This window comes from Brachyhypopomus gauderio, chromosome 15 (genome assembly GCF_052324685.1).
Source record: "Brachyhypopomus gauderio isolate BG-103 chromosome 15, BGAUD_0.2, whole genome shotgun sequence".
NCBI lineage: Eukaryota > Metazoa > Chordata > Actinopteri > Gymnotiformes > Hypopomidae > Brachyhypopomus > Brachyhypopomus gauderio.
In genome coordinates, this window is record NC_135225.1 from 14,626,743 (window position 1) to 14,633,303 (window position 6,561).

Sequence of the window (6,561 nt, forward strand, 5' to 3'; positions counted from 1 at the left end):
CTTTCTTTGGTTCTGTAGTGGGCTTCTGACAGGAAGACAAGCCGTGCTGCTTCATGTTATGACATGTCAGCCTTAAGACACTTTAAATCCAAACTGATACCTTCTTTTGTCATTAATACAGTTTCTGATTTTTCCTATTAAAATTCCAGGATATTTACACTATCCTAATAAAATCTGTCTTTATTTATAAAAAGTCTTTATTCTTTAATTTGTTATATTTGTTGACAGTGTTAAGTGATATGAGGTGACAGTGATAAATCCATACTGATTTTGTCCAAATGGGATGTTATTTAAACTGACAAAACATTGTTTAACTTGAGCGTTTTTCTCTTGTAATGTTTGTAATGTGATACAGCTGAACTGTGCTGATATTGCTTGTTCCTTCACCGCTATAATGTGGGCAATGAGGTTTATTTTTTCTCAAAAACACAACAAGGTTTTTTGGTGTTTGATGTGAACATCTGGTAACACTAATGGCCCTGTTTAGTGGTAAGGTAAAATCCCGACAGGTTTGTCTGCTTTACTTTGGTTTAGTGGTGTTGTGTCTCGTGGTGGCAGCTGTGTGAAAAGATGCAAATGTGTGAAAGCAGCCTGGACCTTGCACACACCTCTGTTTTAACAGCATGCAAATGATACATTTTAGATTTTCTTTGGGGTGAAGAAGGAGGTGGAGATGGGAAAACAATGAATGTGCCAATAATTTTGTATATGAGTCTTCACTGTTAAAATGAAGTTAAAAATGATAGAAGTTGTAATAAATTTAAGGATGAAAACTTTATTATGTAGTGTTTCTCCATGGTAAGAATCCCATTCACCAGAATAGAAACATTTCTCAGAAAGGAGAGCATCCCTTCCATTGCCTGGTCTCCAGTCAGGCGTAGATCTTGTCCTGGTGTGGAGCTCAGAGGGAGATGTTTACATTGGTGAGACTCTAATCACCCTGCTTAGAGGTCCTGCTCAGCAGACAGAGCTGGCAGGGTCGTGTGTAAACACTCAGAACCCCTCGTGAAGGAGCAGGGATGTAATGGAGGGGCTTGTGTGTGTGTGTGTGTGTGTGTGTGTGTGTGTGTGTTGGGGGGGGGGCTGCTGGGCTTTGATGATAGCCTCTGCCCCCCGCTGTGGGAGATGCACCCAAGGCACAAGACTTGACAGAAAACCCATCTCAGAGACTCATCCAGGACAGCTGACCCATTCCTCTGGCAGGCCGGTAATCCTTCTCTCCGATGGCAATTATTCCAACTGTTTGAGAATAATTCCCAACTGACAGCTGAGTTTCTGATGATGGGCGGGTGCAAGAAGCATCTCCATAGTGCTACACCCAGAGACCCTTACACCTCTGCTACACCCAGAGACCCTTACACCTCTGCTACACCCAGAGCCTCTTACACCTCTGCTACACCCAGAGACCCTTACACCTCTGCTACACCCAGAGACCCTTACACCTCTGCTACACGCAGAGCCTCTTACACCTCTGGTACACGCAGAGCCTCTTACACATCTGCTACACCCAGAGCCTCTTACACCTCTGCTACACCCAGAGACCCTTACACCTCTGCTACACCCAGAGCGTCTTACACCTCTGCTACACCCAGAGACCCTTACACCTCTGCTACACCCAGAACCTCTTACACCTCTGCTACACCCAGAACCTCTTACACCTCTGCTACTCTAAGACTGACACTTTTCCTTCATCTTCTAAATCTATCTCATCTGCTAAAGCTCCTCTATGCTCATAATGTTTTTCTTGCAAATTTCCCTTATGTCTAAAGTCTGTGTTCATTTCTCAGAACTAAATCTCAGGTGGACTGTACAGTACAATCCTAAATATGAAAATATATGACCTTATACTGTATTTATATTTTGAAACACTGATTTATTCCATTTTCTCGGCGGACTGAAGCAGTAGGGGAGCTGTTCTGTAACAGTAGATATTTCCTTTGGTTAGTCTGGAGTCAGTGGCCATGTCTGCCTACAGGTCAGTCCTTCAATCCTCATGCCATGTTTACTCTTCTGGAGGCGGGTTTGGAGGCACTGGGTCCAATACGCTGCACTTTAAAAACACACCAGGGTCAGCCATGGAGTGATCATGTAAACCCAGGGTGTGTTATCATAAGACATGCAAAGGGCTCCAGGAGAGAGAGAGAGAGAGAGAGAGAGAGAGAGAGAGAGAGAGAGTGAGAGAGAGAGAGAGAGAGAGAGAAAGGGACCCACAAAATCTATTTTTCACAGACATTAGTACCAGTCACCTTCTGGGCTTTTACTATATGTTAACAAACCAGACAGATAGAGACAAACAAATGTCATAAACAAATAAATGAACACAAGCTCATTTATCTTCCTCTCTCTTCACTGATGTTACTATATATGACTTCCATTATTATTATATTATACTATATATTATACTATTATAATATCTGAAATTTGTCAACTGTGTCTCCTGTTTATTTTCTGTGCACTGAATTAAGCTTGACGTTTTTGCCGTGACTCTTAATGTCAAGAAACAGAAGCGTTAATTTCACTTTGCTGCATGCTGAGTAGTGTGTGGATGGCATGAGCTGTGATGAAGAGTGGGCCTGCTCGCCCCCCCCACAGTGACCCAGCATGACCAGCCTAGTGTGAACTTCATGCCTGCAGTACTAAAGCCAGCAGTGCTGCTGACTGTTCAGTTGGTTCATATGAGGCACGTCCCTACTGTAGTCTACCTCTCATGCTTGATGGCTAAGTTCACTAATTTCTCAGTTATTCGGTGTAATGTAAAGCTGCTAATTCATCTCCGTCACGTCCTGGCAGCAGTCCACCTCTTATGCTGACATTTTGATATATTGGCCAAGGGCTTTGGGCTGTCTTGCTTTTGTTTTGGGCTGTGGTTGAGGATTATATCAGAGAGGCTAGAATGGTACAGCAATCTCCACCCTGTGGAAATGAAGAGTGACAAATGTGTCTTCAGATCTCTGCAGTGTGCATGCGTGTGTGCATGCGTGAGTGCATGTGTGTGTGTTTTTTTAGGTGATAATGAATTTTGTTTCCATCTTCAACGAGCCAAACAACTTAATCCCATATTCCATCACTGCCTACTTCTTCAAAAAGCGTTGTGGTACATTTGACCAGATTACAACCAGGTGTTTGATATTAAATGGTGTCTGGGTTTTTGCTTTTCATAACAGAGATGTTTGGTTTCTGCCAGTATGAACATTATGCCTTAATTAGCTCTTCTTTCATGTCAGGTAAGGATTTAAAACATGATTAATACAGTTATATTTATATAAATATATTCAGCAGGTAGTAGCCATTAAATCCTGGGCTGTAAAATGGGTAATTTCAGTAAATGACAGTAAAACTAGTGTCTATTTAAAAGAGGATTATTGTGAAAATTAGTCATTCATATGAAGTGGTGGCCCACAGGCACTGTGGGAGTCACCATGTTAACACTTCTGTAAAGATCAGTGACTAAGATTTTGGATGAGTGCTTTTAAGATATGTGACATGATTTTAAAGTACATTCCAAACACTCTTTACAATTGTAAGACACTGACATGTTTTGACATCTCTTTGACTTTCGAGCCATTTGGTCACATTTTGGTCACATTTTGGCCATTTTACTCACACACACACACATACGTAGAGAATTAATACTTCCACTTAGTACGACCTTCCAGCTTATGGAAAAGTACCCCAAGGTACCCTTCCTCCAGCTTTAATATCTCCGTTACTGCCTCAAATACACACACACACACACACACACACACACACACACACACACACACACACACACACACACACACACACACACACACACACACACACACACAATGTTTGTTTGTTGGGCCTCAGTGTCTGCTTGAAACATACAAGAATCGACAGTCCCTAGAGTCCCAGAATTCAAAATATAGCATTTTAATTTTCATTTTGTGGAAAATTGTGTATTAGTGTTGTTTTCAGAATAATTGTACATTTGATATAAGCTAAAGAACGATATTGATATTCAGAAGATATTAAGTGAATATTACGTTACTGTGGAGCACAAACTGATGAGTTTTCTTATAATAAAAACCTATGTTTTCTTTCTTTCCTTGAAATTTGTTTACTACAGCAATAACTGTTGTTTTATCTTCGTCGGAGCCCCTGTGGAGGCCTGAGGCAGGGGGTGTTTACACTAGTTAAGTGCCTGAATACTTTGTGCTTCATTGTTACTGTGCGCCTGAGAATAGTTTGTTTTCCTACTTTGTTTAAGTTTTTCGGTTCTTTATAAGTGGTGTTTGTGTGTGGAGTGCGTGTCTGTGTGCGTGCGTGCAAAAAGTATGGCGTTTGCATTTCACTCGAGCTCCCTCAGTGACAATGCAAACTCCCGGTGCCGGTTGACTGATTCTCGGCCCTGCTCGGTTTACATAACTGAAGTAGTGTGATGTCGCCCTCGGCTAACGTTCACTCACAGCGCTCCTTCACGGGGCAGCCACCTGTGTACGCCGATGCAGCCCACCGCAGCAGAGGTATCCGCGCGGGCCTGGAGAGCACGCGCAGGGTTGACTTCAGTGGTTGGGAAAAGAGAGCAGCGGATTTGTTGAATTAAGCCTCATTTCCATTCTAAAAATAATGTTCCTTTTTATTATTAGATTATTTAGACTATTGCGAATATATATATATATATATATTTCTTCCTAGACCGTATGTAGGGGAGACCGGGTATGGTTGTAACATGAGGAGAGTTGTAATACCATCAGTTCCACCCATCACGGATGAGATAGGAGTCATATGATCTTTCCAGTATTTACCCAATTCCTCCCTGATCCCACATGGTGAATATCAAGGCTGTAAACACACGCATGCAGATTCCATAGAGAAAAAACTGATTTTGAGGTGTGAAAGTAAATTTCTGAATCAAGACTATATTTTGTTTAGTACGTATACTACTGCAGATAAAACCATATGAATTATATTACATTAAACTGTAGTTTCTCAGGTAAATTGTGATGCATTTCCCCCTGTTAATTTTAAATCCCCTTGCTAATACAGCAATGGCTGACAGGGGTAGGGTGGGTTGTAACAGCTTTAAAAAGTATTACAACCATCACCTTACATACAACAAAGAAAGATTTCTTGATTTTAATAATTTTACAGAATGTTTAGGCAGTGGAAAAGAAAGACTGACAGAGATGCGACTAAATGTTTTTTTAAAAGCATCTGATGAGGTCACAATGAAGGACAAGTCAGTCAGATCAATTGTGAAGGCACATAGTATCTGCCATGTAACACACACACTCACACTCACACACACGCACGCACGCGCACGCACGCACACAAACATTGACATTGTTTATTATTTGACATTGTAATATTATTATCTACATGTTCTACCTACAGGTACATTGTATTAAGAGTGTTCATTAAGCACACACGTAAATACACACACACACACACACACACACACACACACACACACACACACACTCCTGAGTAAAACAGAAAGTGGATATGAGTTGTGGTCAGTCACAGAGAGAGAGTTTGTTCTGGATTGTTATTTTATTATTTTATTTCAAAAACCTCTTTTTGAAGCATATTGCATGGTGTGGCCTCTGTTTTTGCTTCTTTTGTCTATTGTTACAACTTACTCCCGCATGAACCTACCCTGGTAGTGGGGTAGGTTGTAACAAAGGAACACCAGGTTTGTTCCTTTGACATCATTTGACATCACCTCACGAGGGCTGTGATATTCGAATTTCGAGTTTTGAATTGGTGCCATTTGTAGTAAACAAATGGGTGTACTTTGTATAAAAGTTTGATAACTCTAGCTCTAAAATTCAGGGAGTTACAGGTGCTGAAGCAAAATGTGTCTCCCCCTATAGCTATATAGCTCACATTATACGTCATACTACTATATAGTTACTCAGATATGATCTATTTTTAAAAATCTAATGAAATACACAATTCACACATTTACAATTATGAAATAGGCATGCTTAAAACGACCAACCGAACCAACCATTTCATACCAGTTTTTAATACAAGGAATCAGTCTTCTTGGCTTTAAAATAGTATTAATGTAAATGCTATCTGAATATATTTTGGAATGTTTCAACCTGTTTAAACTTGTTTAAACGTGATGGGCGTTTACTAGATATTCCGCCTAAATAAAGAAAGCACTTGTGACATTTTTATTGATTAATTAGTCCTAGTTGACTGGAGATCCCATTAGGGTGATTTAACGCAGCTGTTTCTCGCGTTTACACATGAACGCATCCCCTCCACTATAAAACTTTGTCAGACAAGCGTGGAGATGAAAGTTTCGTGCAGCTTTGAAATGAGTTCACTAGTCCGGTTCCGTGTGGTTTACGATGCGTCTCAGTGCATTGCTCGTGTGTTGTCTGCCGGTGTCCCGACGAATCCTCTCCCCCTGGCTCCGCCGCTAACGCGGACTTTCTCGCTGCCTGCATATGAATGGGGTGTTCAGCTTAGTCACACGTGAAGGCTCCGCTTGTGTCCGTGTTGTTTCTCCTTCATTAAGATACACTCGTCTTTTCCGTCTCTGACAGGAAGCGCAGCTCGCGGGAGAGCCTGCGGCTGCTG